Raw genomic sequence first — 15,098 nt, 5'->3', positions numbered from 1 at the left:
TTGTGGCCTCCGAAAAAAATTGTGCCTCCAAACACACGCGTGATCTTCAAAGCATGTGGTTGTGGCAAAGATGAGGCCAAAAAATCAAAGGCCCTCCATTGCACAAGAAGCCCGTTGATGATAAATATGGTGAACCGCTCTCTCGTCCACCTCAACATTCTCCACCCGTGTCCCCTTGGAATAGCCATTAGGCATCTCTTGAATGAGGCAGTCGGATGGTCATCTTCGATATCTTATCATATTGGCAGGGTTTCCTCGTAGGCTGTCCAATGAAACATTAGCAATAGCCCATAATCCTTCTGCATGTTTCTTACTATACCTCACCAGGTAATTCTCACGAGTGGGCACTACTAGCGAAGGCACATGAAATTCTGCATACATCACTTGCAAGGCACTGTTGTAATTGTCTGCTACACCTGTGGAGAAAACGTCCACCGTGAAGACCCTCGATATTACGTCGGGGAACATGCTCGACCATTGGTTCACGTCCATGAGAGTCTCAACGAGATTGATGGCGTTCATGTTAACAATAGAAGCCCTGGATGCCTCGATTCTGAATCCAAATGGAGTCAGGCCGAGACCTCTGGGAAAACTTGTGATATATTCATCCTGGTTAAGAATTTCGGTACAAGGGTACTCAGGATGCCATGTCCACAAGGGTTCACCCATATGTATCATTCTAACTAGTTCCTCCATTGCAGTAACAAGCTCAACGACCTTGGGCTTCTCAACCTCACTTGGCCCCACAATGGACTTACTGTTATTACAATTACTCCTTATCTCACTGAGGAGGACCCATAACAAAAAAAAATTGTGCTTGAAAAAGGAGACACAGGGGCCAAAGGTGCAGAAGGTGAGGCCCGATGCTTGCATGATGTGACAAAGTCCACAGTGCTATGGAAAAATCAAGTTGCCTCATTTCGAATAAACATGCATGCACTTTTATAAAGTGCCTTTGCTAAATAAACACCTCCAAAAAAATTTCAAAATAAAAACTAAATCACTTCTATCACAATTTTCATGCTCACGTCAATACGAGCTAGGTGTAAAAAAATTTTGCCTCAGATTTTAATGGCATTCAAACCAGATGTATTTTATATAGAAATGGGGGTTTTCAAGTGCTCTGAGCTCAACGATGATGTATGTGTTTTCTCAAAGTGCCTCCAAAAATAGGCCCCCCATATCCAATACAAAACACTTTTGAAAATTGAAACCCTCTAAAATAGAAAAATACAGGTCTAAAAACCATGCCAAACCTCTTAAAAATAGAACAGGGACATGAAGATCTAGTGCTCTGATACCATGTTGAAGTTGATGAAAGATCAATCCACAGCTCCCAAGAATCACATGCATGCAAACACTTGTCACAGAAGAGAGAATCAAAATGTTATGGAGGCAAAAAATTTCAAATCCATAGATGAGATATTATTGATGAGCAAAACGAGAAATTGATATTATCAAAATTGAATTGGTTCAATAATTACAAAGAGAGATTGTCCTTATAAAGTGCTTCAAGCTTGAAGTGCAACTTGGGATTTTCTCAGTAAACATATTACATTGTTGTAAGTTTCTCCTTCTCCAACTCTTTTTCTTGAATCATTTATTTTTAAATAAATAGTTTTACATGTCACTACGAAGCATATTGGTTGTTGTTTCAATTGAGATTGAAAATCACCAATTGAAGTATGGTATTTTCTGAAATTATTGTATAGTATTTTTTGAAACCCTAAATGTGAAATTTTTATGATCATTCTATCGTAGCCATTTATCCATAGATTATTTTCAGCAAGTCATGGGTAGTCTATTGGTTCCAATGGATGCTCTTTTTGCCTTGTCCCATTCTTGAAGTCAGTCCTTGCCATGATTTCAAGGAATTATTTCCAAGTATTCATTTAGGGCTACATCATTTCTCTGTATTCTAAACTAATTTAGTCTCTTATTGGTTTTATGTAGGCATTGGTTGTATGGTCTATTTTGTGAGTTGTTTTATGCTTTTATTAAATTGCAAAGACTCAAAAGGTCTTTAGATGTTCAGTATTTAACAATTAATCATTTTCAAATGATATAGTCTAAGAGACATTTTATAATGTCTTACTTCCTTTAGTCCATACCTACTATTGTTCTATAGGATTCCACATTCAAATTATATAGTTGTTGATGCTAATATGTTCCAACCTTTGTGGGCTTGTCTTCTTGATCCATCTTTGTGGGCTCTTCAACTTCATGTTCATGTGGTTACTCTACCTCTAGCATAAGTGGTTGGTTTCCTTCATAGGGGCCGCCATTTCTCATGTACTTAATCAAAATCTACCTTTTCCTCTAGTACTATTATTTATGGTCCTCCTTTATATTGGTTTGTTTCTATATGTGGCTTCATTGGATTGATTGGTTGTGTCTATGAAGTGTATAAATGAAGATTTGCTTAACTAGTAAACTTTGCATGCTACAAGCCATCTCATGAATTCAACTTTCAAACTTGTTTGCAACTAACTTGTCTAGTTTATATAATTGAGTAGTTTTCATATTTAAAGACATGATCATTTATTTGTATGGAATAAAATCAGCATTCTTCTCTATCTATCTATTTTCCTCTCTTAGGGTGTGCATTTTTCCACAGCTCTTACTACGATGTTTCAGATTTGATTTATTATATGCTTAGTTACCATTTATGCTTCTTGCAATCTCAATCCACCTAATCAATTGAATCTAATCGATTTTTCTTCACATTAAAAATCTGAGGTTAATGAACATTACATGAAAGAGGACTTGCTCATGTACTTTCTTAATATAATTTGAGTTTTACATTAGTGTCCCTTCATCTCACTTGGATTTTGTTAATCTAACTGGGGTTGTATTAGGACTTATGTTTGGAAGCCCCTCTTTCTCTTGTATTGAATGGCTTAGGTCAAAATATTTAACTAATAAACTTATCACATCTAGTTTACATTACTAAATTAATTGCTTTAATTCTTCTCAATATTTTGGTGAGCCTAACATGTGACTCTTTCATCTATATATTGAGTGTTCATCTTCTTTTGGTGAACCCAACCACATAGATATCCAATTTGGTTTTTGGAATTAGATTGTCATTGTTAGCTAGATATACTTTGCTTCATTATCTTGTTAATATTCATTTGCATTGCATTTCTAGATCTAATTTATATGCACTTCTCTTAATCTAATGTTGCAAAATTTGTTTAAAGCATTTTCCCACCACCATTCTATCACCTTTGCAATAGAACAACATCCCCCTTTAAAATATGTTTGCCCTAAAAAGAAATGATATAATGTATGTGATGTTTTTGTCTCTCTTACATCAACTAATAAGGACCTATTAGAAAAAGAAGAAGATTTTCACCTTTCTCTCAATGGTCTTCCTCTTTGTGGAGGAGAGTTGAGGATTAATATCAACTCTTTTCCTAATATAAAACCTATCTATGGTGCCACTTTTGTTAAGAATTACATTATACCTTCTTTCAATTTCTTTCTTTTTCCTTCTATAGTGTGCTTTCTTGACAGAGATACTCTTACCTTTGATGATTATCCTATTTGGGATGAACCCTTAGATAATGACATGGATTACTTTATTCCTCATTAAAGGGCCTTAGTTCAAAAAGATGATATCATGGTTGACATATATTCCATTTCATTTCAACATGACATACTCTGTGTTTCTCCTTCTCCTAAAACATATCCTCCTCTTAGGGATATTTTAGAGCAAGAGGAAGACATTATAAATTCTTTTATCAATGTGACTTAAATTCCTTGATTTGATTCTCCTAGTGGAGATGTATCTTTAATGGAGGATAATAATCCCTATTGTAAGGACTCCTTAGAAAAATTGAATCATATAAAACCCCTTAGTGATTTACTTCCTATTGGTGTGTTTATAAAGAAGCAATATCCTAATATGGTTAATGTGCTCAAACCATTATTATCAACAAACCTATTCTCACTCTCAAAGGTTTCCCTCAATCTACTTCCTCTCACAAACCTTTAATCAACCTTAAAGTTTTTCCACTAATAATTATCAAAGGGAAACCTAAAAATCCTTTAGATTATAATGAGATGTCTCACACCTATCATACAAGAAATAATCTTCAATTTATTACTTCTCTCCCTGAAATGTCCCTTTACTGGTTTTGTATGATATTTCCAACCTCTAATCAGATCTTTAAGATCAAACAACCAATATTTCAAAGATCCACCAATTTCTCAATAAACCCCAAATCGAGTATGCCAGAAATAGTGTCAAAAGCTTCACAGCTTCACCTATTATTAATAAATCTAAAAGTGGACATTTTTACAGAAATTTGAGCAGCATAAAAGCCTATTAAATGACATTTCCATATCTATATAACATGCACACAATAGCTCCCAAACAGAGGACAAAAACAATGCTCATCGGGCTCCCAAAAATAGCACAAAATAGCCCAGAATCACCACAAAAACTTAATAATCTATCACAGAAGTATAATCATATCCAAATACATATTTTCAGCTCTATTTTGACATTTAAAAGTCTGATATATAGCAGCAACCCAAACTGATATGAAATACTCAACTGGAAACACCAAACTCTTACAAAATATACACTCGAAAACCCACAAATTTGCACTGTTCAGCACAAAGGCAAACTTTGCATGAGCATGCACATGGAATGGCTTCAAACTCCCATCTTTAGCCTTCCTAGAAACCTGCAAACTCCCGTTCTTGGGTCTCCTTCTCCACAGGTTTGGCAGCCTCTGAAGAATAACAAAGAAATGAGCATAAATCAAGTTCTGGAATGAGCCCAAAATGCCTCCAAAACCCCTTGAAAGAGGGCATAACCCTAACTCACGTCCAAGAGGGGTTAATAAAATATAATTTAATAATAATTTTATTTATTAGTCCATTGGTTTCCAAAGATTAGCCCCTTTTGCCGAAACTTCACTTTTTTTGAGCCTGCCTGCCTTAGCAAAGTTTATTATTTTTAATTATTTGAAAAGGGGACATGACAAGTCCTCCCCTCCCAAATATTGCTTGTCCTCAAGCAATGGCTAAACAATAAACCAATCAATCCACCTGGATCCCAAATGCAGTCATGAACTATACTACTGTCAATTAACACAGGCTCCTGCAATATCCTCTGCAATATAACCAAGAGGAATCCATAATCAAACTGACAATTACAGGTCAACCAAACTCCAAAATAACCACTACCACAGTCAGAAACCCATGATACACAAACTCTTAGAACATCAAAACTCAAGTAAAGTGGACAAATCAAATTGCCAACATAGTAAATACCATCAACGCATCCCACTAGCCTATACGGAATGTACAATCCAACTCTGCAACAATGGTGAATGCTCCCGAATGAAACTGTACCAAGTATGGAGAATCCACACACTGTACAACTCCTACAGTCAACACAACTCTGCAGATCACCGGCCACTGTCTCATAACCATAACTCCCATGCACCCCTGATGATGAAAAGCCATCACAAGATAAACAGCAAGAAATGGAACCCAAACCAAGTTTGTCTGCCATCAACTCCTCAGCACAAGGATCAAATGCTAACTGATGTACATACCCTGCAATATAATGTTGATAAAAAAAACCAACCTCAGTCAACAGCTCACCATGAACAAGTGATACAACCCACTGTGACTGATCACCAGCTAAGTCAGGAGATGTCATAGCCAAAGGAGTAGAATCAATAACAACACCCGTTGAAGCATCACTCCAAAACTCCTACTCTAAGTCATGTATTATCAAGCTGTCAACTGCGGGACCTATCGCCATGTCATGCCCATCACAACTCTCATCCCGAGGCATCAAACTATCCCATAACTGATGATAAGCACTAGGAACCAAAGTACATCTCTGTATCATCATCTCATCAACATGGTCATCAAAGGTGAATTGATGAGCATACCTCACAATGTAATGTCGATAGAATGCGCCAATCTCAGTCAGTGACACAGACTACAATCCAGATGTAACTAACTGCAATTGATCACTAACCAAGTTGGAACTGACTACTACCTCTAAAGACATCGCCAAGGGAGTAGTATTACTAGCAGGAACCATGCCAACTGTCGGCTCACCAACATCACACATGGTCTTTGATACATCATCTCTAGTCTTCGTGTCGTTAGTACTAGAGGTCACCACCATGTCAGGCATACCACAACAATCTGTTGCAGGACCCAACTCAACTGAACCTGACTCTAGTGGGGACAAACCCAATATGCCAATGTTAGTATCAAGGATCTATGCATCCCCATCTCCACTATCTTTGACAATCTTGACCATGGACATCCTTGGATCACCAGACACCATAGCTTGTGACTGTATAGAATCTGGTAAAGACTGTAGTTACTCTAACTCCATGGTCACCTTAGCCAAATGAAACTGTGACTCCTTGAAAGCCAACTATGTACTCTCAAGAATCTCAGAAGTCACCTCAAGCTGCTAAGTAAGCTCACTCACCTCATCTTCATTAGCCAACAATGCATCGTATGTTGTACTGCCCCACTCCATAAGATAATCTCTATCGACTACCAACTGCATATAATCCTGTCTCAAAATTTGGATAGCCTCCCATAAAGAGTGGAACTCTGTCAAGGAAAGATAACTGCCTCCCTGCTCATCACTAGTAGGAGAACCCCATCCATAAACTGCTAACAATTGACGAGCAGCATCAAAATGCTGGCAAGCAATAGCAATGTCTCGCTCACTAACTCTCAACTGATTAGACACATGATGGCACTAGCTAGACTATCTCCTACAAACCTCCTCTGATGCACTGTCTAAAGGAGTATCCTCAAAGTTACTAGTCTCTAGAGTATTACCATCCATATCCTGTGAATCAACTCCAAAGCTCATATCAACATATGGAGTATCAAAAACTGTAGCACTGATGTCTAACTCCTCTGTACCAAAAGAAACTACCAAGGAAACTAAGTCTTCAAAACTACCCACTGCATCCTCCTGGATGTCATCAATGTCAATATGATCCTGGGACTCATCTGTACACACTGCCAAATATGAAAGATCATCAACACATTCCAGCAAGTATGGTCGACTGGATATATGAACAAAACTCAACACCGGTGTATAAAAACTAATACCAACATTGGACAAGCTGTTGGCACAAGAAAAGACAACACCATGCAATCTACTAATCAAATCCATGATAGCACCCAAACAAACACTGCTACCAAAAAGTGTTAAAGATTTCCAGTCAACTGAATCCCAAATGCCAATATAACAATCTCGAGTCCATATACGTAAACTATAATCAGCTGGTAACTCAAGCAAACTCCTCACCTGAGTAATATGACCAATACCAACTAATTCCACATACCTGTCTAACATTGTCCCTATATCTGGGATGTGAATGCAAGATGAACTCGCAACATTATCAATGACCACATATGATCTACTATTCACAGAAAGTTGAGTATCAGGAGTGCAAGATGAAACTAAACTCAATTCCATGCCATGCTTATCCTCATGTCTCTCCCAGTCTTGTAATGCCAATGGAGTATTCACCAAAGAATCTAGAGTGTCCTCAAGCTCGTGAGAAAGCCTGTCAACTTCCTCCTCAAGGCATCTGAATAGTCTCTAAAAAGGCTAAGAAGATGGTCACAATCTGATAGAAGATGTAAATAACTCAACTTCATCGTTCCCATTCCTTCCCTAATCGCTTGTAAGTCAACACAAGAAGACTTTGCCTGAACTCCCTTATGTCTACCCTGTAACTGAATCATTCGAATGTGATCCTCTATCATATCCCGCATCCTATCATGATGAGATAATGAAGTCACAATACTATCTTTGTTCACCTTCAGCTAGCTGGACAAATCATGTGAAGTACTACCTGCCTCAACCTCATGTGATGAAGCATCTAACTGTGCCTGGTACTCTTTCTCAACAAAGTCATGAATGCTCAATGTCTGCTCATCTCTACCAGGTATCTCACCATCATGCACCACAACATCCTCATAATCATCATCTAAACCCACTATGTTGTTGTCACTACCTGTTGTAACTATACCATCCTGAATACCTGTGACATCAACCTTTGATGACCTGTATACAATTGTCTCAATTTGAGTATCAAGTTGGCCATTACTATCAATCTGCGTAATATCCTTTCTCACTACCTCCTGTGGCGGAGTAGAATCTGAGACCTCAGCCTAGCTACAAGCTAGTTTCTCAAACTCCTCATGCAAGTTCTTGGTAATTGTGTCATCTGCCCTATGAGAAAATCTGCCAAATAGAAATCTAGTCAACTTATCCACCTTAGCTGGGTCAGAGAACATGTCGTTCATTATACGGTGGTGCTCAACCAACTGTTCAGACATGTCGTGGCTTATTTTCCTAAGTTTATCTCTAATGTCTAAATAACCATCCTTTCTACTATTCTGACTCTGGATATCAATTGTCCAAGATTGTGTCCTCTGAGACTCTGTACTATACATGTCCATTCTGGATAAAGTAGAGTGTAACCTCAATAGGTTATAACTTCTTCAAACACCAAGAACTAACATGCAATTGATTAGAAGTAGCATGCAACCATAGATTTTGACATGCAGCTGATTAGAAGCAACATGCAACCACCAAATCCACCAAGAACTAACATGCAAATGATTAGAAGTAGCATGCAACCATAGATTTTGACATGCAACCATAAATTATGACATGCAAGATCTGGGTAGTTGTCAAAACTAACATGCAAGATCTGGGTAATTGTCAAAACTGACATGCAAGATCTGGGTAGTTGTCAAAACTGACATGCAAACTTCTACAAACCCTCAGGCTGGCAAGATCATGGCTCTGATACCACTGAAATGTCCCTTTACTGGTTTTGTATGATATTTCCAACCTCTAATCAGATCTTTAAGATCAAACAACCAATATTTCAAAGATCCACCAATTTCTCAATAAAACCCAAATCGGGTATGCCAGAAATAGTGCCAAAAGCTTCACAGGTTCACCTATTATTAATAAATCTGAAAGTGGACATTTTTATAGAAATTTGAGCAGCGTAATAGCCTATAAAATGACATTTCCATATCTGTATAACATCCACACAATAGCTCCCAAACGGAGGACAAAAACAATGCTCATCGGGCTCCCGAAAATAGCACAAAATAGCTCGGAATCACCACAAAAACTTAATAATCTATCACAGAAGTATAATCATATCCAAATACTTATTTTCAGCTATATTTTAACATTTAAAAGTCTGATATACAGCAGCAACCCAAACTGATATGAAATACTCAACTGGAAACACCAAACTCTTACAAAATATACACCCGAAAACCCACAAATCTGCACTGTTCAGCACAAAGGCAAACTCTGCATGAGCATGCACATGGAATGGCTTCAAACTCCCGTCCTTAGCCTTCCTGGAAACCTGCAAACTCTCGTTCTTGGGTCTCTCTGGAAACCTGCAAACTTTCGTTCTTGGGTCTCCTTCTCCACAAGTTTGGCAGCCTCTGAAGAATAACAAAGAAATGAGCAAAAATCAAGTTCTGGAATGAGCCCAAAATGCCTCCAAAACCCCTTAAAAGAGGGCATAACCCTAACTCACATCCAAGATGGGTTAATAAAATATAATTTAATAATAATTTTATTTATTAGTCCATTGGTTTCCAAAGATTAGCCCCTTTTGCCGAAACTTCACTTTTTTGGAGCTTGCCTGCCTTAGCAAAGTTTATTATTTTTAATTATTTGAAAAGGGGACATGACACTCCCACCTTCTCAACCCATTCTTCCTGGACTCCACTTTGTCTTCCTCAAAATCTTGGAATGGGATATGACTTGACACAACAATCATGAAACCTTGAAAAAATACTTAAACTCTCTTTCAAATACACTTCCCAATCAAGATAACATCAATACTTTTTTGTAGTGCATGCATGTCACCTTGATCAACATAAATTTGTTTCCTTACACACAAGAAAAATGGAATTTTGTTGGGGGGAAGAGGATTCCCTTGGTCAAGCCCACATTTAGGAATTAACCCACAACCTCCTTATTGAATTTTATTTTTCAAGGATGACAGATAAAGTACACTAGGATAACACAACTTTCTAGGGCTAGTTATTCTTCCTTTTTTCATATCTTAGATTGGTTGACTAGCATAATGCAACTTGCTAGACCATTTGATCTATTCTAGTACATACACAAACCATCCTTGTGACATAGGAGTACTATATCATTGGGGTGTACACATGTAAAGACATCAAAAGACACAATTTTTGTAGGATTGACAACTAGACATACAATCCCACTAGACCATTCAATCCTACCTTTTATTTTTTGATGGGATTGACTATTAGACACACTAACCCACTAGATTATTCAATGTTATCCATTTGGTGTGGTTCACAATAAGGAACACCAACCTTATAGGGAAATCGATCCCTCTCTCTCTCTCTCATTATAATTTTGGGATTGGCAAAAACTCAATTTTGTTGAGGACTTGGTAGTTTCGTTGTCTCCTTGGTCATGATAAGATTTTCTCTTTCTTTTTATTCACTTTCAGTGAGCATGAGTTAGTCTCATACTCCTATTAAAGTTGGGGCTAAATGTATCATCTTAAAATGAATATACCTATCATGTAAGACCTTTTAGCTCCCACCCTTTAGTGATTTTATAGTCGATGTATGCATTTGCACTTAAACAACTATTTTTTTCAATTACTTTTGGAATTGAACATCTATGAAACCTAAGGATAACCTAGGTATAAGTTAACCCAGTCAACCTAGCTATACCTAGGCCATTTTTCAATCTCGAGACTGTAATTACCTCAAGCATTTAATTTTTTATTTGGTGCCCCAATCAGCTCACTTTGTTTTCAATCCCAAAAACTAGTATTTAAGGGAGCTTGGGAACTTCATTTTCACATCAAGCATATTACAACACATGCAAGGAGACTACTCAAGGCATACAAAAAGGTTTCTCAAATATTTCTCAAGTTGCATTCAAATATCCAAGGATTCATGTGACCATTTCCTCTTCAAGATCTAGCATTTCATTCTTGGTCACCAAGGGAGGAGAACTACACCATCTTGGCACTCTTCTTCTTCATCCTTTGTGCACATCTACAACCATGGCTTCATGATTTGGTATTTTATTATTTTCCTTGCATTTGTGGATGTTTTCTACATTTCTCATTGAAGACTCAACATCAACAACATCTAGCATTGTGAAGCTCTTCCTAACAAGGGTTTCATCAAGTAATGTAAATTATGTATTTGTCTTACTTTTTTACTTTTTTACGTTCTTTTATATACTTTTCTCTTTCAATGTTAGTTCCCAAATGGGATCTTGAAAGAGGCAAGCCCCTTCCCCCCAACAATTACCCATTTTTCTTGTGTGCAAGTTCTAGAAGCATATTTTGAAGACAAATTTGCATACACTTTTTGTGAAAGATTATAAATTTGCAAAACTCTCAGGCATAAGTATAGGTCATTTTGGTCAACCTATATATCTTATGTCAACCGATACTAGTATATGATCCACCACATCGACCTATACATGGGAAAAATCAAAGACTGACCTAGTTCATATTTTGAGGATTTCTATTGGACAATGTAGAGTTTTTTTGGTTCACAAACTATAGTTGGTAGAAAAATAGTATTCTTCTCCATCTGCCTATTTTCCTCTGTTAAGGTATGCATTTTTCCATAGTTCTTACCTTGATGTTTCAAATTTGATCTTTCGTGTGCTTACTTACTATTTACTCTTCTTGTAATCTCAATCCACCTAATCAATTCAATCTAATCAATTTGCCTTCACATTGCCAATCTAAGGTGAATGAACATTGCATGAAAAAAGACTTGCTTGTGTATAATTGAATTTTTTATTAATATCCCTTCATCTCACTTGGTTTTTGCTAATCTAACTTGGGTTATATTGAGAGTTATATTTGGAAGCCCCTCTTTCTCTTGTATTGAATGGCTTAGGGTGAAGATTATTAACAAATGAACTCATCTCATCTAGTTTACATTAATAAATTGCTTCTTTCCATTTCCCCCCTTAAATAATTTGTCTCAAACTCAATAGATTCAACCCTTTTTTTATGATTTTTGATAGCCTCATACCATCCAAGATGTTATTTTTATGTGTTGGTCATTGTAATGATGTAAACTTTTATTTCCTAGATATGATCATTTAACTACTTTATAAATGAGTCATTTATTTTACTTACATTTTTCATCAAACTTTCTTATGTAGACTTCTTGGATGAAAGCTCATTTACATGTTCAACAATACATTTGGAACCAAACTTGCAATATCACCTAAATAATGTTTCTCTAAAGCATGAGTGATAAGAGCTTAAATTCTAGCTTTATCATGCAATGATCTTGAGAAATATATGTCCCTAGATCTCTTTATGCCTTCTTTTTCTCCAATTGTTTTTTTATATCCTTCCTACTTCATAGTGATCTTCATATGTGGCTTTTGAATCTTCCTTAGCTATTCTTCCTATTCCTCGTATGTTTCTTTCTATTTCTCAGTGTCTTCCTCAATATGCTTGGGCTCATCCAACTCATAACACTCACAATTTGTTTTTTACTTTCTTTTTTCTTCCTCTTATTTCTTGAATTGTGTTGGAGGGAGCCTAACCTCCTCTAGACCTTTCCTTTGCATAGGAAAATTCTTACAGAGTACCACCTATCAACACAATTGTAACAATAAATTCTTCAAATGTCTCAAAATTCTCCTTTTATAAATATACAAGGCACTTGATAAGTTCTTCCACATTTAGTGATTTCATAATGATTTCATAACCAAATTCTTTCAGCTAGAATTTCCTAGGAAGACTTGCTTCCATGAAGCAATGGTTTATACCCACTAAGAATGTGATGTTATCTTTGTACTTTTCCATATGTAATCTATTGGAATTTTGTACCTAAAACTAAGATACCCCTAGATTTCAATGGATATTTTATGTATGCATAAATTTCGGTGTAGAAGTCATACAAGTGGCCATAAATCTATTTTCCCATGCACAACACTTCATTCCATAAAATATTCTCCTTCAATAGAAGTGATATCATAAAATAAAATACAAAGAAAACTACGAGGGACCCAAAACAAAAAGCATATCCTTCCTCCTTTCTCAACATGAAGCTATGCAACAACTATAGTCTCAAAAAGTCACATTGATCAACATCCTTGGCTTCTATGACCATCAAATGTGGAACACATACTACAATTTTTGAAGTGGAAACTTCCCTATTTTAGGAGTAATCTTGTAGGTTTTTCAATATGTCTATTAAAGGATTTGTGATTAAATCAATTTGTAATTCTTCCTCAGTTGTTGTTATAGTGGTCAATTATGTAACTTGTTTTTCTTAACTAGTCTCATGATACCAATCAGTTGACATAAACCTATCACAATGTGTCTTTAGTTATCTAGTAGGGCCTATTAAGAAAGATATGATCATGATGCAAACTTCTCATACATGAGTAAATCAATCGTGTAAAGGTACTAGTTCGAAATGATCTGGAAGGTTAAAAAGATATTCTGACCTTAAAAAAACATCAAACATACAAGGAATGAAGCAATATATAAAGATATGCAACACATTTAAGACATGATGTAATACACTTGAATACATGTCAAACATGTAAGACATGAAATAATGGTATTGGCTAAAGCTCAAACTAAAACATATTTCTTACCAAGGGGAGCACTTGGTAAAATGGAAAAAAAACAAGGTATTTCCCTTGACAAGAAATACATTTTAGTTTAGACTTTGACTTTGCCTGAATATATATATAAGAAATGAAGCAATATATATAAATATATGTTACAGAGCAATAGTTGGTTATATTAGAGATGAGAGCATTACCTTTTTTGGCTTGCCCTTTCTGTTTGAAATCCTTTGGATTGTGTGCAAGTGTAGGAACGAAAATGGTATCAAGGCTAAATGAAGAAAGTGAGCAAGCCCTTTGAAAGACGTGTCTTCAATTTTATTAATTACTTCACTGGCAACTATCACACTTGAAACCTCCATAGAGAGTTTAGAAGGAAGGATTGGATTTGATCAGTCAGTTTTTACCAAACTTACGTTGCTTTATACTGGTCATTTGATTACTTCAAGGAAGAATAATGATGCAATTTTTAATGCCCATTTGGAGTTCCAAATCAAATATTAAAAAGAGCACCAGGGCAGCCCCCTCAATGATTATATCAATGAGCTCCCTAGTAGGAACATTTATGAGTTAAATGTTCCCATTGTTCATGATGCGTATTCAGCATTCTATAGTTGACTCGTAGATGTAGTTTCTCATTTGGCCCAAACTGTATTAAGTTGGTCATTTCAAACCTTACTATGATTGTTGTTGTAATGTATTAGATCTTGCTACTATGTTCTTTATGATATATGCCAAATCTACAGTGTTCTTAGTGTTTGGATATATGGTAGATTTATCTTCTCATGAGTTTGTACACCTTCAAACTTTCATGCTGAATTTGACTTGAGTTTAACTTGATATATCATCCAGTTGATATTGTTTATATTTTCTAGTGGATATCTTGCAGACGCTACTATGTTTTCTTCAGGTGCGAGAACAGCTCTAAAATGCAAGGTATTCTACCCTCTATGATGTAGTGATTGTACTCATATTTTATTTTGGTAACCTCTTATCAATTTTTAAAAATTATATCAACGTCATCAAGGACAACACTAGAGAGTGGAATAAGACTTCTTAGCCAACACAAGTATTAGACCTAATATCTAAGAAACTTAAGGTGGTGAAGAACTTTCCCCTTGAAATTGTTAATGGTATTAGAAATAAGGTTATAATATAATTATGTGATTATGGATATTATTTAATATTAGATCCATATTGCTGTAATTTTGTTCATACAATGTAGTTTAACAAGGTAGATACAAAGAAAATCATTGATTATATACCTTAATTTCACTTGCATTATCTTGGGTAATACTTTTTCATTTAATAAAAGTCGTCATTTTGGATCATAATTTTTCGTTGTAGAATGATATTACAAATTTTGCACTTACAGTAGTGGCTACTAGATAATTCCCAATTTCAATTAGTTTCCTTCATCTCTAAG

At 36.0% G+C, this 15,098-nt stretch overlaps 1 pseudogene; it reads right to left on the bottom strand.

Annotated features, from left to right (window-relative positions):
- Window positions 1-219: 219 nt before the first annotated feature.
- Window positions 220-696, bottom strand: LOC149540284 (homeobox-leucine zipper protein MERISTEM L1 pseudogene; annotated as a pseudogene).
- Window positions 697-15,098: the final 14,402 nt, after the last annotated feature.

This window comes from Cupressus sempervirens, chromosome 9 (assembly GCF_028749045.1).
Source record: "Cupressus sempervirens isolate cs-2001-9-10 chromosome 9, ASM2874904v1, whole genome shotgun sequence".
In the NCBI taxonomy this organism is placed as follows: domain Eukaryota; kingdom Viridiplantae; phylum Streptophyta; class Pinopsida; order Cupressales; family Cupressaceae; genus Cupressus; species Cupressus sempervirens.
This window is presented reverse-complemented; position numbering and strand designations above follow the sequence as displayed.